Raw genomic sequence first — 27,273 nt, 5'->3', positions numbered from 1 at the left:
AGAAGCCTAAACCCCTCCCTGTGGTGCTGTGCTTCAATGCTCACGCTCCTTGTCCACTTTCATGCTCCTCCCGTACTCCTGGTTCGTCTTTGAAATTCGTAGTAGATAGCGGTAGAAGAAATAGTGAAAGTCTTAAAGTCATTGATCTTTCTTGTAAGAGCAGAGAAGAAAACTCTGACGTATGCTGCCTTCTCTCTCTGCTTCGGCTACCTAAAAGGGAAGGGCCCCCTATCCTGTAATCACCTGACCTGCTTCACCTTGTCAGTCACTTAGAAGATTCACCCTCCTTACCCTGCCCCCTTGTCTTGTATACAACAAATATCAGCGAGCCCAGCCATTTGGGGCCACTACCGGTCTCCGCGTCTTGATGGTAGTGGTCCCTGGGGCCCAGCTGTTTTCTCTTTATCTCTTTGTCTTGTGTCTTTATTTATTACAATCTCTAGTCTCCACGCAGGGGGAGAACACATGCTAAGCCCCGTAGGGCTGGACCCTACACATATGTTGAAACCCCGTCTCTACTAAAAACACAAAAATTAGCCAGGCGTGGTGGTGGGCACCTGTAATCCCAGCTACTGGGAAGGCTGAGGCAGGAGAATCGCTTGAACCTGGGAGGTGGAGGTTGCAGTGAGCTGAGATCGCACCACTGCACTCCAGCCTGGACGACAGAGCGAGACTCCATCTCAAAAAAAAAGTGGGCACTTGGATGGGCACGGTAGCTCACGCCTGTAATCCCAGCACTTTGGGAGGCCGAGGCGGATGGCTCACCTGAGGTCAGGAGTTCAAGACCAGCCTGGCCAACATGGTGAAACCCCGTCTCTACTAAAAATACAAAAATTAGCCAGGCGTGGCCAGGCGCAGTGGCTCACGCCTGTAATCCCAGCACTTTGGGAGGCCGAGGCGGGCGGATCACGAGGTCAGGAGATCGAGACCATCCTGGCTAACACAATGAAACCCCGCCTCTACTAAAAATACAAAAAAAATTAGCCGGGCGTGGTGGCAGGCGACTGTAGTCCCAGCTACTCCAGAGGCTGAGGCAGAAGAATGGCGTGAACCCGGGAGGCGGAGCTTGCAGTGAGCCAAGATCGCACCACTGCACTCCAGCCTGGGCAACAGAGCGAGACTCTGTCTCAAAAAAAAAAAAAAAAATTAGCCTGGCGTGGTGGCACATGCCTGTAATCCCAGCTACTCAGGAGGCTGAGGGAGAATTGCTTGAACCTGGGAGGCGGAGGTTGCAGTGAGCCAAGATTGCGCCATTGCACTCCAGCCTGGGGGACAAGAGTGAGACTTCGTCTCAAAAATAAATAAATAAATAAAATAATAAAATAAAATAGTGGGAACTTTAAGCTTAGCTAACAGGGATCCAAATTCTTCAAGAGAAAGTATTTGTTGTTCAGCCCACTGTAAGATATCAAGAGCTACTTGCTAATGGCCCACATTTAGTTTGTTGATGACTTACCATAGGAAAACCTTTGGTGTTCTTTCTACTTTATCTTATATTATAACGCATGAAACAGAAAAGCTGCTGTAAACAATGCTGAATCTTATGTAACAGCCAAATTTAATTTTAGAAAGTATTTAAATTGTGCTCTGTCCTAGATCTAAATGTTGAGAATTTTAAAAAGCAAACGTTTTAACATCTGCAAAAGCATGTAAGAATAACTTCAAGCTGCCAGGCGGGGTGGCTCACGCCTGTAATCCCACCACTTTGGAAGGCCGAGGTGGGTGGATCACGAGGTCAGGAGTTCGAGACCAGCCTGGCCAACGTACTGAAAGCCCGTCTCTACTAAAAATACAAAAATTAGCCGGGCGTGGTGGCATGCGCCTGTAATTCCAGCTACTCTGGAGGCTGAGGCAGGAGAATCGCTTGAACCCGGGAGGCGGAGGTTGCAGTGAGCCGAGATCACGCCACTGCACTCCAGCCTGGGACAGAGGGAGACTCCATCTCAAAAATAAAATAAAATAAAATAAACAATAATAACTCCAAAATTAACATTATTTTGACTTCCTATTATTGTCTTTCCAAAAAATGGCTCTGTGTTTTTTGTTTGTTTTGATTTTTACTTCTTTGTTTGGTTTGGTTTTTTTGTTTGTTTTGTTTTTAGCAAATATGATGCCTAAAAAGTAAACTGTTCAGGGTTCTGGCCTATTGTGGTCGGCAGAATACTAGCCCCTCAAAGATGTCCATGTCCTAACTCTCAGAACCTGTGAATATGGGCCAGGTGCAGTGGCTCACACCTGTAATCCCAGCAGTTGGGGAGGCCAAGGCGGGCGGATCACATGAGGTCAAAAGTTTGAGATCAGCCTGGCCATCATGATGAAACCCCTTCTCTACTAAAAATACAAAATTAGCCAGGCATGGTGGCACACACCTATAATCCCAGCTGCTTGGGAGGCTGAGGCAAGAGAATAGCTTGAACCCTGTAGGTGGAGGTTGCAATGAGCCGAAATCATGCCACTGCACTCCAGCCTGGGCGACAGAGTGAGACTCTGTCTCAAAAAAAAATTAAAAACCTACTTACAAAGAAAAGTCTAGGCTCAGATGACTAGTAACTTCTTCACTACTAACTTCTACCAAACATTTAAAGAATTAATACCAGTTCTTCACAAACACTTCCGAAAAATGGAAGAGGAAGAGGGAATATTTCCCAACTCATTCTATTAGGCTGGTATCAATAGTACCCTGATAACAAAACCAGATAAAGACATCACAAGAAACTACAGAGCAGGCCAGGCGCGGTGGCTCACACCTGTAATCCCATCACTTTGGGAGGCCAAGGCAGGTGGATCACAAGGTCTGGAGATCCAGACCATCCTGGCTAACACGGTGAAACCCTGTCTCTACTAAAAATACAAAAAAAAAAAAAAAAAAAAATTAGCCAGGCGTGCCTGTAATCCCAGCTACTCAGGAGGCTGAGTCAGGAGAATTCTAGCCGGTGCAGTGGCTCACACCTATAGTCCCAGCACTTGGGAGGCTGAGGTGGTTAGCTTGCTTGAGGCCAGGAGTTTGAGGTCAGCCTGGACAACATAGCAAGACTCAGTCTCTACGAAAAAAATTAGCCCAGCATGGTGGCACATGCTTGAAGTCCCAGCTACTCAGGAGGCTAAGGCAGGAGGATTGCTTGAGCCCACCCAGGAGGTTGAGGTTGCAGTGAGCCGTGAGACATGAGCCATGATTGCAGCACTGCACTCTAGTCTAGGCAACAGAGCAGGAATCTGTGTTAAAAAAAAAAAAAAAAAAAAAAAAAAGGCTGGGTGCGGTGGCTCATGCCTGTAATCTTAGCACTTTGGGAGGCCAAGGCAGGCAGATCACCTGAGGTTGGGAGTTCAAGACCAGCCTGACCAACATGGAGAAACCCCGTCTCTATTAAAAATACAAAATTAGCCGGGCATGGTGGCACATGCCTGTAATCCCAGCTACTCGGGAAGGCTGAGGCAGGAGAATTGCTTGAACCTGGGAGGCGGAGGTTGCGGTGAGCTGAGATCGCTCCATTGTACTCCAGCCTGGGCAACAAGAGCAAAACTCTGTCTTAAAAAAAAAAAAAAAAAAAAGGAAAATTCTATATCATGATTAAATAGGATTTATCCTAGGAATACAAGGTTGGTTTAACATCTGAAAATTAATTAATGTAATACATACTATTAATAGAATAAAAAGCAAAACAAAAAAATACCTGATCATCTCAATAGAAGCAGAAAAAGCAATTAACAAAATCCACCAGTCTTTCCTTTTTTTTTCAGACAGAGTCTCACCTTGTCACCCAGGCTGGAGTGCAGTAGCGCGATCTCAGCTCACTGCAACCTTCACCTCCCAGGTTCAAGCGATTCTCCTGCCTCAGCCTCCCGAGCAGCTGGGATTACAGGCATTCACCACCATACCCAGCTAATTTTTGTATTTTTAGTATAGACGGGGATTCGCCATGTTGGCCAGGCTGGTCTTGAACTCCTGACCTCAGGTAATCTGCTGGCCTTGGCCTCCCAAAGTGCTGGGATTACAGGCATGAGCCACCGGGCCCGGGCCAATCCACCAGTCTTTCACGGTAAAAAGAAAAAAGAAACCAGCCAGGCATGGTGGCACATTCCTGTAGTCTGAACTGAGGCGTGAAGGTCACCTGAACCCGGCCAGGCACAGTGGCTCACACCTGTAATCCCAGCACTTTGGGAAGCCAAAGTGGGCAGAACACGTGAGGTCAGGAGTTCAAGAGCAGCCAACATGGAGAAACCCCACCTCTACTTAATAAAAAAAAAAAAAATTAGCCAGGCATGGTGGCATGTGCCTGTAATCCCAGCTACTCGGGAAGCTGAGGCAGGAGAATCACTTGAACCTGGGAGGCGAGGTTGCAGTGAGTCGAGATCGTGCCATTGCACTCCAGTATGGGCTACAGAGTGAGTCGTCAGGTAAAAAAAAAAAAAAAAAAAAAAAGAATGTTTTCAGATTGTTCGCTGCTATAGTGATTTTTGTATGTTGATCTTGTATCCTACAACCTTGCTGAACTCATTAATTTTAATAGCTTTCAAAGACTCCATAGGATTTTCTGTATACAAGATTATGTCATCTGTGAAGTTTTACTTAGGTGAGCCACCACGTCTGGCTCCATTTTTAATAACATAAAGAAAGAATAAATTACTAGGAATAAATCTAAGAAAAGAAGTTCAGGCCAGGTGCAGCGGCTTATGCCTATAACCCCGGCACTTTGGAGGGCCAAGGCAGGAGAATGGCTTGAGCCCAGGAGTTCAGGACCAGCCTGGGCAATACGGTGAGATCCTATCTCTAAAAAAAAAAAAAAAAAAAAAAAAAAAAATTAAAAATCAGCTAGTTGTGGTGGTGCATGCCTAAAGTCCCATTTCCTTGGGAGGCCGAGGCAGGTGTATTGCTCGAGTCCAGTAGTTCAGGCTGCAGTGAGCTATGATTACGGTACTGCATTCCAGCCTGGGCAACAGAGCAAGCCATTCCAGATCCTGTCTCAAAACAAAACAAAACTGGCCGGGTGAGGTGGCTCACACCTGTAATCCCAGCACTTTGGGAGGCTGAGGCAGGCAGATCACATGAGGTCAGGAGTTTGAGACCAGCCTGGCCAACACGGCGAAACCTCATCTCTACTAATAATACAAAAATGAGCTGTGCGTGGTGGCAGGTGCCTGTAATCCCAGCTACTCAGGAGGCTGAGGCAGGAGAATCGCTTGAACCTGGGAGGCTGATGTTGTGGTGAGCCAAGATCATGCCACTGCACTCCAGCCTGGGCAACACAGCCAGACTCTGTCTCAAACAAAACAAAACAAAACAATAACTTTTTAAACATAAAGACATCTTCAAGTGGCAACCACTACCTAAATGCCATTCCCAGCTAAGCTGTCATGAAAACTGAGAGCAAAATAAAGATATTTCAAACAAAGACTCTCAGAATTTCCCACTCAGAAATCAGTTACACCCCCATCGTGGCCCAGACCCCCGCCCAGCCCAGCCTCCTCAAACTGCACGTGGCTAGAACTGAGTGTGATCATCCCCCACCTTGCAGCCAGAATCATCAGTCTCACCATCTGTTCCCCAGGGGCAAGCCCCTAACTCATCTGCTGTCCTAGGGCCTAACTACCCTCCAACCTACCCCAGCTTCTCTCTCTCTCTCCTCTCTCTCTCTCTGTCTCTCTCTCTTTCCTTTCTGTCTCTCTGCTCTCTCTGTCTCTCTCTCTCCTCTCTCTCTGTCTCTCTCCTCTGTCTCTCTACTCTCACTCCTCTCTCTCTCCATCTCTCTCTCTCCTTTCTCTCTGCTCTCTCTCTGTCTCTCTCCTGTCTCTCTCCTTGGTCTCTCTCCTCTCTGTCTCTCTTTCTCCTCTCTCTCTCTTTTATCTCTCTCCTATGTCTCTCTCCTCTCTCTCTGTCTCTCTCTACTCTCTCTCCTCTCTGTCTTTCCTCTCTCTGTTTCTCTCTCTCCTTTCTCTCTCTCTCTCTCTCTGTCGCTCCTCCTCCCCTCTCCTCCCCTCCCCTCCCCTCCTCCCCTCCCCTCCCCTCCCCTCCCCCCCTCCCCTCCCCTCCCCTCCCCTCCCCTCCTCCCCTCCCCTCCCCTCCCCCCCTCTCCCCTCCCCTCCCCTCCCCCCTCCCCTCCCCTCCCCTCCCCCCTCCCCTCCCCTCCCCCCCTCCCCTCCCCTCCCCTCCCCTCCCCTCCTCCCCTCCCCTCCCCTCCCCTCCTCCCCTCCCCTCCCCTCCTCCCCTGTTGTCCAGGCTGGAGTGCAGTGGTGCGATCTCGGCCTAATGTAGCCTCCACCTCCTGGGTTCAAGCAATGCCTCAGCCTCCCAAATAGCTGGGATTACAGGAGCCAGCCACCACGCCCGGCTAATTTTTGTATATTTTTGGTCTTGCTGTGTTGGCCATGTTGGTCTCAAACTCTTGGCCTCAAGAGATCCACCCTCTGCAGCCTTCCAAAGTGCTTGGATTACCGGCGTGAGCCACCATGCCCAGCCACTCTTAATTTTTATTTTTTTGAAACAGAGTCTCACTCTGGTACCCAGGCTGGAGTGCAGTGACGTGATCTCTACCTCCTGGGTTCAAGTGATCCTCATGTCTCAGCCTCCCGAATAGCTGGGATTACAGATGTGTGCCACCACGCCCAGCTAATTTTTTTGTATTTTTAGTAGAAACAAGGTTTTACCACATTGGCCAGGCTGGTCTCAAACCCCTGACTTCAAGTGTCCTGTCCATTTTGGCCTCCCAAAGTGCTGGGGTTACAGGCGTGAGCCACCGAGACTGGCCTTAATTTTTTTTTTTTTTTTGAGATGGAGTCTCACTGTTGGCCAGGCTGGAGTGCAATGGCGTGATCTCGGCTCACTGTAATCTCTGCCTTGCTGGTTCAAGCAATTCTCCTGCCTCAGCCTCCCGAGTACCTGGGATTACAGGCATGTGCCATCACACTCAGATAATTTTTTTTTTAACTTTAAGTTCTGGGATACATGTGTCGAATGTGAGGTTTGTTACATTTTTGTATTTTTAGTAGAGACGAGGAGGTTTCTCCATATTGACTAGGCTGGTCTCGAACTCCTAACCTCAGGTGATCCACCCTCCTCGGCCTCCCAAAGTGCTGGGATTACAGGCATGAGCCACCGCGCCCAGCCCTCAGCCAATATTTTTAAAAATAATTTCATGGTATATCCACACAAGGGAGTATTACTCAGCAATAAAAATGCTTGTTGAGACGGGTGCAGTGGCTCACGCCTGTAATCCCAGCACTTTGGTAGGCTGAGGCAGGTGGATCACCTGAGGTCAGGAGTTCGAGATCAGCCTGGCCAACATGGTGAAACCCTGTCTCTACTAAAAATACAAAAATTAGCCGGGCGTGGTGGTGGGAGCCTGTAATCCCAGCTACTCAGGAGGCTGAGGCAGGAGAATTGCTTGAACCCAGGAGGCGGAGGTTGCAGTGAGTGAAGATGGCACCGCTGCATTCCAGCCTGGGTGACAGAGTGAGACTCCGTCTCAAAAAAAAAAAAAAAAGTTTGTTGAACAAGTGTATTACAATGTATTCCAAAGCTAACGCATGCAATGCCCAATTTGTTCACTAGATGGCAGCAAGAGCCAAGTCATTTCTAGTTGCTTCCAGGTGGGTCTACTGTGGCTACTCTTGCTTGTCACAGTAAACTGACAGAGCACTGTCCCCAATTAAAGATAGGAAAACAGAGGCGTAAAGAACACTGCTTTGTCAGAGCCAGGATTCTGGTCTTCCAAATCAACAACCCATGAATGAGAACCCTCCCAGATCTCTTCCCCACATTGTTCCCTTCCCCTAAGTCTGGTAATTTCATCCATTTCCTGAAGTCAGAAGTACTCGGCCCGGGCCAGGTGCAGTGGCTCAAGTCTGTAATCCCAGCACTTTGGAAAGCCGAGGGAGGCGGATCACCTGAGGTCAGGAGTTCGAAACCAGCCTGGCCAACATGGCGGACACCCCCGTCTCTACTAAAAATACAAAAATTAGCTGGGCACCGTCGTGAGTGCCTGTAATCCCAGCTACTCAAGAGGCTGAGGCAGGAGAATAGCGTGAACCTGGGAGGTAGAGGTTGCAGTGAGCTGAGATCGCGCCATTGCACTCCAGCCTGGGCGACAGAACAAGACGCCGTCTCAAAAATAAATAAATAAATAAATAAATAAAATAAAAATGCAAAAATTAGGCCAGGAGTGGTGGCTCAAGCCTGTAATCCCAGCACTTTGGGAGGCTGAGGCGGGTGGATCACCTGAGGTCGGGAGTTCCAGACCAGCCTGACCAATATGGAGAGACCCCATCTCTACTAAAAATACAAAACTAGACAGGTATGGTGGCGCATGCCTGTAATCCCAGCTGCTCAGGAGGCTGAGGCAGGAGAATTGCTTGAACCCGGGAGGCAGAGGTTGCAGTGAGCGGAGATCGCGCCATTGCACTCCAGCCTGTGGAACAAGAATGAAACTCCATCTCAAAAAAAAAAAAAAAAAAAAACCCACAAAACAAAACGAAAACAGCGGATCACGAGGTCAGGAGTTTGAGACCAGCCTGGGCAATAGGGTGAAACCCTGTCTCTACTAAAAATACAAAAAAATTAGCCAGGTATGGTGGCGCACAACTGTAGCCTCAGCTACTCCAGAGGCTGAGGCAGAAGAATTGCTTGAACCCAGGAGGTGGAGGTGGCAGTGAGCCGAGATTGCACCATTGCACTCCAGCCTGGGTGACAGAGCAAGACTGCTTCTCAAAAAAAAAAAAAAAAAAAATTAGCCAGGTGTGGTGGCAGGTGTTCCTATAATCCCAGCTACCCCGGGGCTGAGATGGGAGGATCACTTGAGCCTGAGAGGCAGAGGTTGCAGTGAGCCGAGCCTAGATTGTGCCTCTGCATTCCAACCTGAGCTACAAAGTGAGACCCTGTATCAAAAACAAAAACAAACCAAATCTCACACAGGTCCATACCAACCAGCCCCTGATCCTCGGTCTGAGGGGCTTGAGAGGGTAGGTTTTAGAGGGGTTGGGGAATGGTGGAGCTGCCCCTTGAACTCAGGATTATCAGGATGATGAAATCCAAAACTGTGGGCCGGGATCGGTGGCTCACACCTGTAATCTTAGCACTTTGGGAGGCCAAGGCAGGCAGATCGCTTGAGGTCGGGAGTTCCAGACTGGCCTGGCAAACATGGTGAAACTCTGTCTCTACTAAAAATACAAAAATTAGCTGGGCGTTGTGGCGTGTGCCTGTAGTCTCAGCTACTCGGAAGGCAGAGGGAGGAGAATCGCTTGAACTGGGAGGTGGAGGTTGCAGTGAGCCGAGATTGCCCCACTGCACTCCAGCCTGGGCGACAGAGCGAGACTCCGTCTCAAAAAAAAAAAAAAAAAAAAAAAAAAGAAAAGAAAAGAAAAAAGAAAAAAAAAAAAAAGAAAAACTGAGGTCCCTGTGTACAACTGGAGGAGTACATATGGGGAATGCCCAGGGCTTGTTTATATTATTAAGAGCAGTCGGCCGGGCGCGGTGGCTCATCCTTGTAATCTCAGCACTTCGGGAGGCCGAGGCGGGAGGATCACGACGTCAAGAGATCGAGACCATCCTGGCCAACATGGTGAAACCCCGCGTCTACTAAATATACAAAAATTAGCTGGGCGTGGTGGCGCGCCTGTAGTTCCAGCTAGTCGGAAGGTTGAGGCAGGAGAATCATTTGAACTCAGGAGGCGGAGGTTGCAGTGAGCCGAGATCACACTACTGCAGTCCAGCCTGGCGACAGAGGGAGACTCTGTTTCAAAAAAAAAAAAAAAAAGCGCAGTCCCCTTGACTTGGACAGGAGCTTTTGGGGAATTTATGCTCTCCATTTTGTGCTCAGAGGGTGGAAATGACTTCCGGCCTACTTTTCTGCCTCCTCCTGTTGCTGTGATCAGTGTCTGATCTTTACATTTTTCAATCCTGGAGAACTTCCTCAACTCCAGGAACTACGTAGCCCCTGGCGAATGCCCAGCTCCTACTCTTTTTTTTTTTTTTTTTTAAGACGGAGTCTCGCTCTGTCGCCCAGGCTGGAGTGCAGTGGCCCGATCTCACCTCACGGCAAGCTCCGCCTCCCAGGTTCACGCCATTCTCCTGCCTCAGCCTCACGAGTAGCTGGGACTACAGGCGCCCTCCACCACGCCCAGCAAATTGTGTGTGTGTGTGTGTGTGTGTGTGTGTGTGTGTGTGTGTGTGTGTGTAGTAGAGACGGGGTTTCACCGTGTTAGCCAGGATGGTTTCAATCTCCTGACCTCGTGATCCGCCCGCCTCGGCCTCCCAAAGTGCTGGGATTACAGGCTTGAGCCACCGTGCCTAGCCTTTCTTCTTCTTTTTTTTTTTTTTTGAGACAGTTTCGCTCTTGTTGCCCAGGCTGGAGTGCAGTGGCGCAATCTCAGCTCACTGCAACTTCCGCCTCCCGGGTCCAAGCGATTCTCCTACCTCAGCCTCTCGAGTAGCTGGGGTTACAGACATACGCCACCACGCCCGGCTAATTTTGTATTTTTAGTAGAGATGGGGTTTCTCCATGTTGGTCAGGCTGGTCTCGAACTCCTGACCTCGGGTGATCTGCCCACCTCGGCCTCCCAAAGTCCTGGGATTATAGGCGTGAGCCACTGTGCGTGGCCCCCAATTCCTACTCGTACTCCTTTGCTCTCCAGTAAAGTATTTGTGCTTCCACAGAACCTTCTGCTTTGGAAAAACAGAGACCTTTCTCCATACGAAACTGACTGGGCATCAATTCAGGAGACACTTAAGCAACTTAGGAGAGCACCTAGCTCAGCTTCTTTCATAACCAGCGAGACAGATACCCCATCCCCCATTAGATCACTTCAAGGGAAGAGAAAGCTCCTGTGGCCAAGGCCTACACAGGCTGGGTAGGTTGGGGGTTGGTGTGCTGCTGACCTGCCGGGCCATTGCTTCATCTATCAGAACATTCTAGACATTGAAGAAACAGCAACATAGGGGTTGAAGTGTTGACTAGGATTCAAACCTCAGCTCTGCTGCGTTGTCAAAAGGGGCCCAATCAGAGTCTACCTCTCCATTTGCAAAATGTAATACCATTAAAAAAAAAAAAAAAAAAAAAAAAAGGTAGTTCTGCTTCTGAGGCCCCTCCATTAGGCTAAGGATGTGGCCAGTCACAGGTTCCCCAGGCTGGAAGATTCTTCAGATGTGGGTCCCTCTCTGTGGTAGGTCTGGGTTTACTAGAATGCATCTCAAACTCCAATAAGCAAGGTCTGACTTTTCAGGGAGATCTTAAGGGTAAGTAGGGCCAGGGAGGGTATTTCACCTGAGATCCCAGCCAGTCCTTCCAACAGCCAGATGCTGCTACTAATCCCACAGCACGTTCAAAGGGACAAAAGGGGACCAGTGACAACTGATTAAAGGAAAATGTGATCCTGAGTGACCCAGGATCTTGGGACTCTGAAGGGGAACCAAAGAGCTTAACTGGTTTAAAAACTTAAAAGGATCGGCCAGGCTTGGTGGCTCACACCTGTAATCCCAGCACTTTCGGAGGCCCAGGCGGGTGGATCACACGAGGTCAGGAGTTTGAGACCAGCCTGGCCAACATGGTAAAACCACGTCTCTAACTGAAAATACAAAAATTAGCCAGACGTGGTGGTGTGCACCTGTAGTCCCAGCTACAGGGAGGGTGAAGCAGGACAATCACTTGGACCCCAGAAGTGGAGGTTGCAGTTTGCAGAGATCATGCCACTACACTCCAGCCTGGGCAACAAAGTGAGACTGTCTCAAAAAAACAAAAAACTTACAGAGAGCTTTCCAATGACACACACACACACACACACACACCCCCACACACACCCCACCCCATTTCTCCCCCAGCCCAGCTCACAGCCAATTACTAAATAGTGGAAAGGAGGCTACTTAAAAAGAAGTTCCCTATTTTCCTGTGGGGGTTACTGGGCTTTTTAGTAGGCCACTCACCCACTACCCTCGCACCAATCCCCCAAAGTCCGTACCCTACTTGAAGATTATGCTGTAATTATGGGAGCTGTGTTGATAGACCACAGATTTAACAGAACAAGCCCACAGAACACCCATCTTTTTTCCCCAATCAAGATTTTTTTATTCACAGAAGAACCACAACAATTTAGAGCTTCTCCATTTTTATTACACAAAATTGTTAAGTTTTCAGCAGTAGGGCTTCTCAAAACACCAGCTGCAGGCTATTACCTGAAAAAGACAAGGCAGTTACATTAGGTTTTCGTGTAAATATGAATATACAATCAAGTCAAGCTCCTGACAAATTATACATCAAGGATGTATATAGTTCAAAGATATTGTGCTGTTACCTCCCACCTCCCCAAAACTCCAAGAACTAGCACCTGCAGAGAAAAGGAGAAATACAGAAAGAGTCCTGAAGACAGATTAGTGGTCAAAGCAAAGACGCCGCAGGGATTTGAACCCTGTCCTGGAAACCAGGAGTGCCAACCACCAGCATCTTTTGCTTTTTTTTTTTTTAAGCTAGAAAAAGGCCAAAAAGCAAAACCTGAGAAAACAAAACGTGTTGTTTTCTCAGGAAAAGAAAAACCTTCATGACCCTACTGAAGAGCACTGGAGATCAGCTTCTGCTAAGATGCTAGCTTGGCCAAGTCTGTTATGTTCACCTGAAAAAGTCTTAGCAGAGAATTTTTGCATTCCCACCCAAAAGCCCTCTCAGCCACTCAAATACCTATCTTCTCCAGTCTACAAGTTACATGTTCCCACCCAGCATTACAGTTCTTGAACATGTTATTTCTCCACTTACTGGTTTAAGTTGGTTTTAGTCACTGGATAAGTGTTATATAGAGCTACTTAGCTGTGGTTTTAATATCCTTCTGTTAACAATTTGCAGGCAAATTAATGGCCTTTTCTAACATAGTTCAACCCACCAAAGACCTCGGCACCATCGTTACCTTGAAACCGATTATGGATCATGCCCACAAGGATCCAAGCTACCGGCTGCATCGAGGTGAGGGGTGAAGGGTCTGTGCTAGATCAAAAGGCACGGGGTGGCGATGTGGCAGAGAAGTTGCTTGTGGGGAGACCTTGCTTTTAACAGGCTTCTGGAAAAGCTAGGGAAAAGTGGTTGCCCGCTTTCCCCCTTTCCCTCCCCTTCAAGCACCGCTTGAGATTTGGGCTTTATTATTAAGAGCTGCTATAAAAACAGCTTGCTTAAATGTTAAGAGAAGCCCAGGGGTACTTCAAAGCATTCCTTCGGATGCTTCACTCCACAAAGAGGGAGTTGAGGCAAGTCCTCATTACTAATAAAAATCAGGTGAGGCTGACACTTCTCTTGACCTTAGGATAATAGCACTTTGTTGTCTCTCTTGCCACAGGAAGGCTCCATGGTTGTCCTACTTTAAGCCTTCGGTGCCTTTAGTGAGGGGTACCTGAAAAATCTTAAAAAAAGGCTTAGCGCCCACCTCACCCCTCCACCCCCACGCCAACAGTTTGCTCACATGCCAGTTACTCCAGCATAAAGCTGGTATTCAATACTATTGTCCCATAACTGATCTGACTTTGTATGTAAATACAGAAAAAGCTTGTTCACCTGTTTTCCTCATTTTGTCCACTGGTGAATTCAACTGGAAGCTCCTTCTATAGTCTGAAGAATACCATCTGAAAGAACTAGTGGTTCCCAATCCCCACATTTAAAATGGAATGTTTGGTTTATTTAAAGTAAATAGGCTATTTTTTCTTACTGGGTCTGGCTTCTCTGGCCCTTCGCATACGTGTGTCTGCTGAGTGTTCCTGCATGTAAGAATTAAGACCAAGGGAGGGGAGAGAGAAACCCACACAAAAACAATGCACTAAAGATCACTGAACTGTTTAAACATTTCCACTTGCCAGTTTAATTTCTTGAAGACTGTTGCTTGTTTGGAATTTGTTTCTTGTCACTGATTTTAAGGTTGCATCTGGAAAAGACTAAAGGCTTCAGTCCCCTCCCAGCACCAGAAATGAACAAAAAGCATTTTACCTAAAAATACACCAGCAAAATGTACTCAGCTTCAATCACAAATACGACTGCTTAAAACTGCAGAAATTTCCTCAACACTCAGCCTTTATCACTCAGCTGGATTTTTTCCTTCAACAATCACTACTCCAAGCATTGGGGAACACAACTTTTAATCATACTCCAGTCGTTTCACAATGCATTCTAATAGCAGCGGGATCAGAACAGTACTGCATTTACTTGCCAACAGAACAGACAGACCTGAAGTCAAGACAACTGCATTCTCTGTGAAGTCTGTAAAAAAAAAAAAAAGCTACAACAAGTAAGCCCCACCCCCTCCTCCCATCCCTCCAAATTCCAGGAAAAAAATTTTGAGTATGCTGATAAACTCACTGCAAGGTCTCATACACTCACTAGGAGAAGAGAAGGAAGAGCCAAGCACTCATATGCAATTCAAAATCCTGAACAGCTTCATGAAGGATGAAATGCCTCTGCAAAGGAAAATTCTTTAAAAACCCACAGGCACCCCCTCCCTTCCCTATATAAGGTCAATAATGTAAAACATTGCCTACCACTCTAAGATTGTAAGCATTTAAAGTTAACATGCAAACTTTGGAAATGTGAAAAAGTATTACTCTAATCACTGTCAATTTATAGACCCCTGACTTTCTGGAAATAAAATGTGTAATTACCTTTTACTCTGATCATAATCTCCCACCTGTCTAAGAGGTTATTTATTCCTTATTTAGAGGGCCTCTATTGCCATGTGCCTGGAATTATTATATGCTCATCACTTTATGAAGAATAAAATTTGTCTTTCCTGCCTTAAAGTTACATTCGTTCTTCCGCTCAAATCCTGATCTGGTCCATTAAAGAGTGTTCGCAGACAAAGTTTCTGAAAGATTAGAGAAGAATCCCCCCCAAGATTGCCCCAACACTAAACTACAGACAAACAGTATTGTATTTAAATAAGGAGACAGCTTTCTAAAAGTATACATTCTCTAATAAAAATAGTTTATTATTTTGAATGATTTAATGGTTTTCTACACAATTTACATCACAACACAACATGTAAATTTTAGCAATAACATCTGATTCTAACAGCACATCATGCTATTCCTTTCATAGAGCCTTCAGAGATTCAATGCTAAACAAATTTCCTTAGTTGGCATCAAGGCACTGATCACTTTAGAGGCTTTTAAGAAATTATTTAAAGATGCAAATGCCTCTGAGTGAAGTGTACTATCCCATCATTGAAGCCCACAGGAACAAGTCCTACAATTTTAAAGAGGCTCGATGGAAAAATTTCTCAATCCTGAAATCCCCTAGGGAAGGGGTCAGGAGAAAGTGCCATGGTTGATATTTAAGAACTCCACACCTCTTAAAAATAAGCACTTATCCCTAACATGCAATACTGCAGATGCAAGTTAAACTTATCTGTTAACAGCTGCCTGCTGTTTTCTGCTCCCAGATGAAATGAAGCAACTCTTCTGATAACGAAGAGATACCTGTCTGAGGCAAACGAAACATTGGCACACAGCACAGCCTCCTCAATCCACTTGATCCCAACTCATCTCTCATTTATTTCGGCTTCTTTTATTCCAGGATTAATGTAGTATAACATTTTCATTTCATTTCGCTTTTATTCTGCTTTTGTAAAAGCAGTATTTTGAGATGGACATTGGCTCTTCATTGTATTTCTCATCAATTCATTATTTTTGTGGTTATAGCTTGACAAGCAATTAACTTTAAAATGGTAGATTCCGTAACTTTAAATTGGTAGCTTTCATTTGCTTAAAATTTTTTGGCATATGCAGATAATGTTCTCATCAGTAGTAAGAATCTCAGGGTTATGCTTATTCCCCAATGGAGGTATGACATATAATCTTTTCTGCCTTTACTTATCAATTCACCAAGGAGCTGTTTTCTCTGCATCTAGGCCATCATACTGCCAGGCTGGTTATGACTCAGAAGATGTTATCTGAAAAAAGTCTATAGGAAAAAAAAAAAGTTTCCCCTCCCTCATCAACAAAAGCCCACCCTCTAAGAGACATTCAAGCTGAACTATCACAATTCTTAATCAGTTACAATTTACAAACAGATAAATTTAAAATAAACAATTTACAAAATTTTTGAAGCATACCTTAACATCTTGTTTTGCAGTTAAACAATGGAAAAGTATTTCTCCTACGCTAAAAAAAAAACTTGCTTACACACAACTGAAAATAGAATCTTACTTGATAATACAAAAGCTACCATCAGAAGAAATCCCTTCAGGATCATTAAGCCACTTCCTTTGCTCTGAAGTTTCTATAGTAGTTTTAAATTATTATTAAATCACCTGAAAAAAATTCCAAAAGAGAACCACACACTACCATATCCAAACAACTTTTGCATTTCCCATAATTGTAATTAATGTCAGCCCAGTAGGCCAGACCAACCCCCAGTTCAATACTTTCCTTCCCCAAAAGCTCTATACTTTGAAGGAAAACAGATACAGTATCAAATTATGACACTTTCCTTGCCCAAATTAATGCACTGGTACACCCAGTGGCTCATATTTAACTTCCCCCAGCTTCCCAATTCAAACTGGGGGGAAAAAAACTAAATCATTGGGAGTTACTTGCCAACTTGGAAGTTGATATTTCTTTACTTTTTCCATTCTAAGACTTTAAGTTCTCTGGCATGAGTTTATCTGCAATCATAAACTAAACAATTACCTAAACCCACCCCACCAATCCCAACCGTAACAGGCCACTGCCAACTAATTGCCAATATTTGCCCCTCCCCTTTAATAAAACTTTTAAGAAGTCACATTATTGGAAAACTTAACTTCAACATTTGGCCTACTCAAGCTCTTCTGAAGTTCTCCTGAGATGACTGAATATGAACCAAAGCTGCACTGTGCTGTACTTTTCAGCTTCAACTGGAAATACTCTTCCAAGGATAAAAGCAGCTCCAGTCCCTGAAGGTGTTCGTGCCAACAGCACAGCGGTACACTCCTTCTCTAACCCAGTTTGTCAATAGTACTATAGCATCTGTGGAAAATCTTAGAAAAAAACATTTTCTCCCCCACCCTCTCTCTTCCCTGTTAAGACCATCCCAAAATGCTTCAAGTAAAAAATAACAAGTTTAAGGGGTTAAGCACTTTTAAAGTCTGATTAAGGGGGTGGGGGGAAAAAAGAGTAACTACCAGCCATTTCTCCAATGGACATCTCTTCCACAGACCTCAACGTGAGAACTGCTCTAGTTTCTATAAACTGTAAACCTGTGGTGGTCTGATTATCCTGATATTGGATTTTCTTGTTTTCTGTTACACCTTGAGTCATTTGCCTTTAGGATTCTAGACAGACCTAAGGGAAAAAGAACTGAAAACATATTTTGCCCCCACCCCCACAAAAAAAAAATACTGAAAACTCCCCCCCGCCTCAGTTACACATCCAAACTCTACATTTACAAAACGAATTCAGGGTGAGGAAGTAAAAACAGGTCATCTATTCACAAAACTGAAATACTTCATTTACCCCAACTAAACATACAAACTGCTTACAGATTTGCTGAAATTGTCTCAATTTGGCTATCAAATTCATTTGGTTTTCCTCAAATTCGTTAAAAAAAAAAAAAAAAAAAACCCACAAACTTGCCATCTACTATTTCTCCAGGACTTGGCAGTCTGCCCTCAAAAGCTTCAGACAAGATTCATGAGTATAAGCCTGAAAAAGAGAAACCTACAACACCCGGAAATCGGCCTACGTTCCCCATATAAATCCCTTTACACCTCAGTACGAAACTCCCCCATTATATTAGAAAATAAATAAAAGGTTACCATAAGTTCCAGAAAAACAACATATTGCCGACCTCACGGATTTTTACCAACCACTCGTTTTCCCTGTGGCCTTGGCACACTGGCATGCTGGTCTAGGATCCTCTATCTACGCACAACGCCTGCTCGCCTCCTCCGTGTGGTTGCCAAGCCAAGCCGCCTGCTAGCTTCATCACCAAATCGCACTCGCTCCTTTCTGGAATCCTTTTTCCTAGCTTCACCACCAAATCGTTAGCGCTCCTTCCTTCTTCCTAGCTTCCTTCACCAAATCGCACTGGCTCCTGGACTCTTTTCCTATCTTCACCACGAACTGCTGCTTGCTCGCTTGCTCCTCAGTCCTAGCTTCATCAAACACTGGTTCCCGGAATCCTGTCTGCTGCTGTCTTCCTAGATTCACTGAATCCACTTCTGTGTAGCACCTGGGTCAGCTGTCAATTAATGCTAGTCCTCAGGATTTAAAAAATAATCTTAACTCAAAGTCCAATGCAAAAACATTAAGTTGGTAATTACTCTTGATCTTGAATTACTTCCGTTACGAAAGTCCTTCACATTTTTCAAACTAAGCTACTATATTTAAGGCCTTCCAAATTCTTCTAACTCTTCCAAAAGCCTTCTGCCTTAGTTTTTTTTTAAATTACACCAGTCCTTTTTTGATGTGATTTTTAACCAACTTCCCCTTCTAGCTTCAAGTATTCTTCTAAATTGGTTCTGGTCTACGTAAACACCCTCATCTTCTCAAGCTTTACCTTCTAACTTCTGCACCACCAGAAATTAAATTGATGGGCTTTTAAAATAAATTGGTTACCAATAATTTCCTCACTTTTTCAGTGCTATTTTATCCAATTTTTGGCTTTATATTTTTCTATCTTCTATACTTCTCCAATACTTGTCTTAGCTTGTTTTTCATTTTCTATCTGAAACTCTTGACAATATTTTCATTTTCTATCTTGTTTCTATCTTCCAATTTTCTTCTAAGTTTGTACATTTTGCCCTTAGTTTTTTGTTTCCTAGCTTGTCTTTTTTCTTCTGCTTCCTACTTTTCAGGTTTAAATTTATCTTTTTTCTTCTAAAAGTATGTTTTTATCTTCTAATTTCCCTATCTTCTCTATTCTTTTCTCCGCCTTCCTGTACTTCTGTCTTCCAGTTTTCCACTTCAAACTTCTATCTTCTCCAAATCGTTTCATCCTACCACTCCCAACTAATCTTTCCATTTTCGTCTGCGTTTAAATGCGTTAACTAGGCTTTAAATGACGCAATTCTCCCTGCGTCATGGATTTCAAGGTCTTTTAATCACCTTCGGTTTAATCTCTTTTTAAAAGATCGCCTTCAAATTATTTTAATCACCTACAACTTTTAAAGTAAACTTTAAGCTGTTTAAGTCACCTTCATTTTAATCTAAAAGCATTGCCCTTCTATTGGTATTAATTCAGGGCTCTGTAGTCCTTTCTCTCAATTTTCTTTTAAATACATTTTTTACTCCATGAAGAAGCTTCATCTCAACCTCCGTCATGTTTTAGAAATCTTTTATCTTTTCCTTCGTCATGCTACTCTTCTAAGTCTTCATATTTTCTCTTAAAATCTTAAGCTATTAAAATTACGTTAAAAGCTTAACGCTAAGCAATATCTTAGTAACCTATTGACTATATTTTTTAAGTAGTTGTATTAATCTCTATCTTTCAAAGAGAAAAAAACTTATCTGCGGTTTCCTCAAGCTCCGCCTGCGCCCTCAGCAGAAGCCCCTGCGCTGGCTGCCTCACTGCCTGCCGCACAGCTCGGGCGAGGCGTATTTATAGACGGAGAACAACTCGCATCACCGGAATTCGATCACCTTCCGCCGCCTTTGTGAGGGAGGCAAAAAGTAGTTCTTCGGTTAAAAATAGGTTCTACTTTTACTTTTCTAGATTTTTCTTAACAGCTTATGGAACTTGAATGCAAACTACACATGCAGAAATACTTAAATTACTAGCGTGTGGAAAGATTTGAGCTGCAAACTTTAGACAAAAGAAACATGGAAATCATATTTTAAACGGGTCATCAAACACCTCACAAAACCCCCGGAACTTTGAAAATACCTCTTAAAGCACTTTTTGTGTTCTCTTGAGGGACAGTAGGTATAGTTTACCACCTTTTGCAGGAAGATTAAGGTGCGATAGTTCAGGGCTTTACTTTCCATTACCCAACTGAGCCCCAGCCTTGCAGGGACGGTTGAGAAGTGGCAAAATGGCGGACTTTCTCCCCCAACTGCCTGCAGTCCTGCGACTTGCTCCAAAGACAGCCACACGTTTTGCTTTTTTGTTCGAGAAATCGGAGCAGCACGGGCTGTCTGCTTGGGAAATCTTAGAAACGTGAAAACCCACTCTTGGAAAACGCCTCAATCCCACACCACAGAGCTGCTCCCCGCCTGAGCCCCGGGGTCCGTTGGCTGCCAGTGGCCCACTCTGATCTGCGGTCCCCAGTTGCCGCCAGCCCCCCACGGCCCGCACGGAAATCTTTCTACCGTTTTTCAGCTTCCAGGCTCTCCTGAAAGTGCTCACAAGGCAAATCGCCATGGAAAGCAAGTTCAAGTGGCCTTTTAAAGTAGACCAACTAAGCGAATGGCTTTATCTCCGAAGACACAGGGACCTTGGGCAGCCAGTCAGGGACACACCCTGAAGTGTTTACACTGTTCTGGGTCTGCTTTTTTAGGGGTTTTTGTTTTGCAGATTCTGTGTTATGCCTGGTTAGGTCTGAGCTTCAGACCTTCTGAACCGGAGCAGGAAGAAAAATAAAAGCTTTCCTCCAAACCCCAAGACCAAACTGCAGGGTTTGAGTGGTTTTATCTAAATACCACCACCTGGAATGGCCAGCCTATAAAGACGGCTAAGGTAACAGCACAACTCGTCGCTGCGTCCCAAGGACTCTGGGAAACCTGGGCTCCCGGAGGCAGCAGAGGGGACCTGCCTTCAGGCGAGCTGAGGCTTCCCGGCGCCGGGCTTCCGCGTTGCTAAAATGGCGCTGCGCTTAAGAAGGCACGAGAGGCCAGTTGCGGGGCCCCAGTCCTTTACAGAAGTCTCGGGCTGCAGGCCGCGGAGGGGAGAGCGGGGGCGGGGAGGGACTGCGCAACCGGTGGGGCTGCGTCAGGGACAAAGGCCGGGGGAGGGGCGGCTCGCGAGCGCCGCGCAGGGATACGCGAGGGCCGTGAGCCGCCCTCCCTTTGTGAGGCGCTGGCTCGTGGGCGGGCGCCACTGGTTCTAACCGGCTCTAGCCGGTCCTGGCCGCCTTCCCGGAGCTGTGGCGGTTGGCGCAGCGCGTGACTGCGCACGCGCGCCCCGCCCTAACGCCTGTGCCTGTTCTGGGGAATTGGCATGGGGGCGGGGTGGCAGCTGGCCTGGGAACTTCTCGGTCGCTACTCTGCGCTGTCACTGCACTTGGGGGCTGGTCTTTCTTTCGTGGAGCTGCTGCCCAACTTCCATTTTCGGTCTAGGTCTTCCTTTCCCACCTCTCTCCTGTCCTTTGTCATTTCCTCCATATAGTCTCGACGTCATCCATTAATTTAAAATCAGAACACAACCCTCGTGTAGCTATCAAGGGCCATGGCGTTATTGTAAAATATCTTCGTCGTTTGTATGTCACCAGGTCTTACTAGTCTAGAATTCTCGGGGCAGAAGTGGTCTCAGGCTGACCTTGCAGCAGCCTAATTTTTTAGAAAAGAAACTGAAGCAATGACCTAAAATGGAGAGTTCCAGGGCACACAAAGCTTGGAGCTGGACGGGGTGGTGACACCCACCCTCTCCGCTCCCTCACCCCCGGGTCTTTAGAACCTGTATCCATGGCTTGTTTTTAGGCAGTCAACTCCGAGGGGAGAGATTAGTGACGCTGTATAGGTTAGGATGGCAACTAACACAATGATACAGCAACTCTATGAAGTTGATTTCTAAAACCCCTTTGGCTCCTGTAAATGATGCAGGTTGTGTAAGGTGTTGGGGAGCTGCCCTGGGGGCTCCAGGAAATGAGGGTCCTGTTTTCTGGGCCAACTCCCTGTCCCCACCTGCCCACATAAAGCAGGGCCTGTTGAAGCAGCTGTTCTCAATTGACGCTGGTGAAACTGTTCTTCTTTTCTTTTCTTTTCTTTTTTTTTTTTTTTAAGCCTGTAAGAGTGGAATATTACTGAGATGCAGCCGGATCCCTTCAGGCACAGTCCTGATGCTTGCTCTGGGGTTGGAAATTTTTTAGTAGAATTTTATCGCTGGATGAAGGAAAACTGAGGCAGGTCACCTCGTTTCGCAAATGGGGATTTGGGGGCCTGGAGATTTTGTGATTTGCCTGAAATGACACACAGCTAATTAATAGCAGAAGCTGTTCTTGAATCCCAGATTTTCCACGTCCTGCTGCCTCCCTTCCTCTCCAGCACTTCTGTCAGTCTCTCCAACTGCGGTTTTTCTATATCTGGGGGAGGACCTAGGACCTGCTCTGTACTCTCTGCTCTCTCCTTCACTCTAGAGCGAGTGAGATGAACGTTAAGAGCCCTAAAATGCTTTAAATTATTGTCAGTGTCACTGCATTAATTTCCATTACCTTGACAGATTACAGAATGTTTCTTTTTTTTTTTTTTTTTGAGACGAAGTCTCACTCTATCGCTCAGGCTGGAGTGCAGTGGCGGGATCTCGGCTCACCGTAACCTCCGCCTCCCTGGTTCAAGCAATTCACTTGCCTCAGCCTCCCGAGTAGCTGGTACTACAGGCGCCCGCCACCACGCCCGACTAATTTTTTGTAGTTTTAGCAGAGACAGGGTTTCACCGTGTTAACCAGGATGGTCTCGATCTCCTGACCTCGTGATCCGCCCGCCTCGGCCTCCCAAAGTGCTGGGATTACAGGCTTGAGCCACTTCGCCCAGCCGCCAGAATGTTGTACAGTCATCCCTTGGTATCCATGGGGCCTTGGTTCTAAAACCTCTCCTCGGATACTAAAATCTGAAGATGCTCAAGTTCCTTATGTAACCTACAGATATCCTCCCATATCCCTTAAATCATCTCTAGTTTGCTTGTAACACCTAATACAACGTAAATAATTTTTATATTGTATTAATGAGGGAGTGATAACAAGAAACGAAGTCTGTATATGTTAAATACAGATTCAATTTTTAAAATTTTTCCTTTTTTTTTTTTTTTTGAGATGGAGTTTCACTCTTGTAGCCCAGGCTGGAGTGCAATGGCGCGATCTCGGCTCACTGCAAGCTCCACCTCCCAGGTTCAAGCGATTCTCCTCCCTCAGCCTGCCGAGTAGCTGGGATTACAGGCACGCACCACCACGCCCGGCTAATTTTTTTTGTATTTTTAGTAGAGACAGGGTTTCATCATGTTGGTCAGGCTGGTCTCGAACTCCTGACCTCAGATGATCTGCCTCCCTTGGCCTTCCAAAGTGCTGGGATTACAGGTGTGACCCACCATGCCCGGCCTTTAAAAATATTTTTGATTCACAGTTGTTTGAATCCACAAATGTGAAAACCCATAAAGGGGCCAAGGCGGTTGGATCACATGAGGTCAGGAGTTCCAGACCAGCCTGTCCAACTTGGTAAAACCCCGTCTCTACTAAAAATGCAAAAATCAGCCAGGTGTGGTGGCGTGCGCCTGTAATCCCAGCTACTCAGGAGGCTAAGGCACAAGAATCACTTGAACCCAGGAGGCAGCGGTTGTGGTGAGCCGAGATCATGTCACTGCACTCCAGCCTGGGCGACAGAGCAAGACAACGTCTAAAAAAAAAAAAAAAAAAAAAAAAAAAAAAAAAAAAAAAAAAAAAACTCTAAAAAATGAAATAATAAAAAAAGCCTAAAATTGCCATGTACTTTAGTGAGGAGATTAATAATATATTTGATTATGTGGCCTTCTCAGCACTCTTGGAACTAAGGATCTTTTTAACATAACACTGAATTTTTTCAAGCACCTTTTCTCTGGACTGCATCTGTGCTCCTTTTAATTTCATAATGTCTGATGGAAGCTGCCCCCTCCACTAGTCCTTTAATATCATGTTTGTTCCCTTTCACTTTAGTCTCAAACCTAGACTTCATTTGGGCCTAAGGACACAAATACAAGAGGGCAAATTTGTTTTAGCCAGTCATCTCATGCTCCCCTCAAAAAAGCCCAGGCTAAAAATAGAAGGCCCTTGGTTCTGGTTTCTGGCAATTACTCCACTGACAAACAGCCCTGTGACCTCAGGCACCAACCCAAATAACTTCCCAGTAGCAACTGAGATATGTAAAATGAGAGGATTCCATGCAAGAAGCCATGATGCTGATTCTATAAAATATAGTAAACAAAGGGTTGGGGAGAGGACATGAAAGACTTTAGGCTGGAGCCGGGCGTGGTGGCTCATGCCTGTAATCCCAACACTTTGGGAGGCTGAGGCAGGCGGATCACCAGGTCAAGAGATCGAGACCACCCTGGCCAACATGGTGAAACCCCATCTCTACTAAAAATACAAAAATTAGCTGGGGTGTGGTGGAGGGCGCCTGTAGTCCCAGCTACTCGGGAGACTGAGGCAAGAGAATCGCTTGAACCCGAGAGGCAGAGGTTGCAGTGAGCTGAGATGGTGCCACTGCACTCCAGCCTGGCAACAGAGCAAGACTGTCTCAAAAAAAAAAGAAAAAGGAAAGATCTTAGGCCTCCTGGCTGTACCTTCGAGAAGGCGGGGTGCTGAAAAGGGCAAAAATTTTGCATCCAGCCTCCAAGCATACAGTCAGCAAGGCCCTACCTTAATCCTCCTGACTCAGGCCAGGCCAGAAACCTCCAGAGAATGCCAGAATCCACTCCACCCCTTCCCTGATTAGCAAGTCCAGTCAGGCTTAGTCAAGAGACAAGCTTCTGAGAGATCCTTCATCTACGGCCCTGGAGCCCAGAGGCCACAATGGCTGAGTCTTCATGGCACCTGGATTCCTCCCAGGCCTCCTTTGATTTTATCTAATCCTGTAATTTTTTCTTTAATTCTGCATTTCTAGAGCTCTCTAGAAATGCAGGTCAGAAATGAAGGGCAAAGACAGTCCCAAGAAAACAACTTTCTTGGTTTTTTTTTTTTTTTCCTTGAGACAGTTTTTTGCTCTTGTCACCCAGGCTAGAGTGCAGTGACAGGATCTCAGCTTACTGTAACCTCTGCCTTCTGGGTTCAGGTGATTCTCCTGCTTCAGCCTCCCAAGTAGCTGGGATTGCAAGTGCCTGCCACCATGCCCGGCTAGTTTTCGTATTTTTAGTAGAGACAGGGTTTTACCATGTTGGCTAGGCTGGTCTGGAACTCCTGACCTTAAGTGATCCGCCTGTCTCTGCCTCCAAAAGTGCTGGGATTACAGGCATGAGCCACCACACCCAGCCCAAACTTTCTTGTTTTCTAAAGATTTTAGGAATTTGCAGTTCCCAATCCCGTCCCCTGGCTGCCCACCTTCCCAGAGCCGATTTCTGGAACAATGTGACCTTCCGTAGCTGCTGCACAAACTTAGGCTCCCTCACCTACTGTGACCGCCCCCACAGCAGGAAAAAACCTACAGAGATGATGCAGCTCAGAGCTCTATGATATGGAAGACAGAGCATTGTTTTCTAGGGGGTTTTGGACAGCTAATAATTTACCCTGTAGAACATGTAAAATTATCCCTTGAAACCCAGCAGACAGGCCCGTCACTTCACAGAGAGCTGAGGGCAATTCCAGCAAGAATGAGTTACAGAAACTAGAAGTGGCTGTGTCATTGACCTTCCCAAAATGATATGCGGAAGAGGCAGCTGGGGCCTCTTCCATCGCAGCCTTGAATCACCAGGGCAGGAGGGTAGGGGAAACAGATTCTCTCTTCCTGAAACAAGAAAACATCTTCTAAATGTACCCACCTCTACTTCTAGCAAGCATTCCTTGTTAGATAAATTCTCTTTCGGGGAGGGGAATAAAGGAGAAAGTGTCTTTGTTGTTGTTGTTGTTCTTTCTTAGGAGAAAGTGTCTTAAGAAAGCAATTCCCCACCCCCTGCCTGAGAGTTCCAGGCTCCTAGTTCCTTCCTTGGTCTATTTGCTGCGTAATGTACTTGGCCCTGGGCCCTGAAGCCTATTGGTGGATCCTTCCAAGAGGCCTGGCTGTGGCAGCCCAGCTGTAGCACTGTGGGCTGTAGGAGGACAGATTGACATCGAGGGGCACAACCGGGCTGTCCCCCATGCCTTCCTGGGGGCCGCGTCTGTAGAACCGTCTATCCCCTCCATGTGCATCTTTATTTTCTGTAACGTGTATTGAGTGCTGTGCCTCACAACAGCCCTGTGGGGGAGGTGGTGTTGCTCTCCCCTTAGACGGATGAGGAAACTGAGGCAAAGAGCTGTCATTTGCCAGATCACTAGAGCCTGGCACACAGTAGAAGCTCCATGTGTGTCTACTGAGTAATGACTCAATGAATACCTTGGAATAGTGTCTTTTTTGGAATTTGTAACACACACACACACACACAACCAGAATACTGAAAAGCTCCCACAGGAACAGATCATTCCACAGGAACGGATCATTCCACAGGAACAGAACGGATTTAGACTTGACGTAAATTCGAATGCCCATCAGGATGGAGTGGAATGGGACTGAGCTAGCTGTACTGCGTGGGAAACTGGGAACTGCTTTGCTCTGGAGGTCTGTTCAGAACTTCTGAACCAACTGCCATCCACAGAGACAGGGGAGAAAACCCGGAGGCCACCTGTGGTTTCCATGCAGCTCTGATGGAGCATTCACCCCTCTACCTCCTACCCGCCCCCTGCCCAGTGCAGGGTAGTGAGCCCGGCTCAGCCCTTGCTGTCCTTGCCCCATGATGAGTCACCGCGGGAGACGCCTGCTGAGTGAACCTTCCCAAGTGGCCTGAAGGAACAATGAAGCTCTCAGGGAGTCGCAGCCGCGTTCTTGTGTCCCTGATCTTTTCAGTCATGCTTCAGGTCCCTGGCAGATGTTTGTATTGGCCTGGCACACCCAGCATGAGGCTGATTAAACATCCTCCATGAGCATGCTCACACACACACACACACACACACACACGTATATTCATTCTTCCTCAATGCAAGTGTGGCCCACATCCCACAGACACACATCTCCTGGGACAAGGGGGTAGCGGCCACAAGGTTTCAGGCACTTTGTCGGGGTGTGTTTCTCAACAGTGCCGGATTAAAACAGAAGCCCGCAGAATGACAGGGCCTTCTCCTGAACTGGTAATAGTGGATCAGAGCCACCCAGTGTTTGAGTGGAATAAACCTCTAGGTAGCAAGTTCCCATTCCCGCAGGTATCCTCTGGAAGCTGGGTGACCTTCCTAGGGTTCCGCAGTATCCCTGCATTGCGAAGAAGCTGGTCAAGAAAACTTGAGATTTTTCTTCCAATCCTGAAAATCCATAATGCTAAGTAGCCCCTCATGCTACAATTGAAGAATCTAAGACTCAGAAAAGTTACATTCCCACAGCACTTTTTAGAGATGCAGGCAGATGGCCTCTGGGCCCCGGACATCTCCCTGAGTTAGCTGTAGGGACACTCACACCCTGGCTGCCCATCCTGTGGGCTTTCTCCT

General features: G+C 46.3%; 1 long non-coding RNA gene across 1 annotated transcript; it reads right to left on the bottom strand.

Moving 5' to 3' along the window:
- Nucleotides 1-12,073: 12,073 nt before the first annotated feature.
- LOC104001214 (uncharacterized) lies at nt 12,074-19,504 on the bottom strand. Its single transcript, XR_010147243.1, has 2 exons — nt 14,334-19,504; nt 12,074-14,213 (listed from the first exon to the last, which is right to left on the bottom strand). It is a non-coding gene; the product is annotated as an uncharacterized LOC104001214 (long non-coding RNA).
- Between the last annotated feature and the right edge of the window lie 7,769 nt (nt 19,505-27,273).

The sequence above is a fragment of the Pan troglodytes genome, chromosome 9, assembly GCF_028858775.2.
Source record: "Pan troglodytes isolate AG18354 chromosome 9, NHGRI_mPanTro3-v2.0_pri, whole genome shotgun sequence".
Lineage (NCBI taxonomy): Eukaryota > Metazoa > Chordata > Mammalia > Primates > Hominidae > Pan > Pan troglodytes.
The sequence above is the reverse complement of the archived record's forward strand: the minus strand, read 5'-3'. Positions and strand labels throughout refer to the sequence as shown.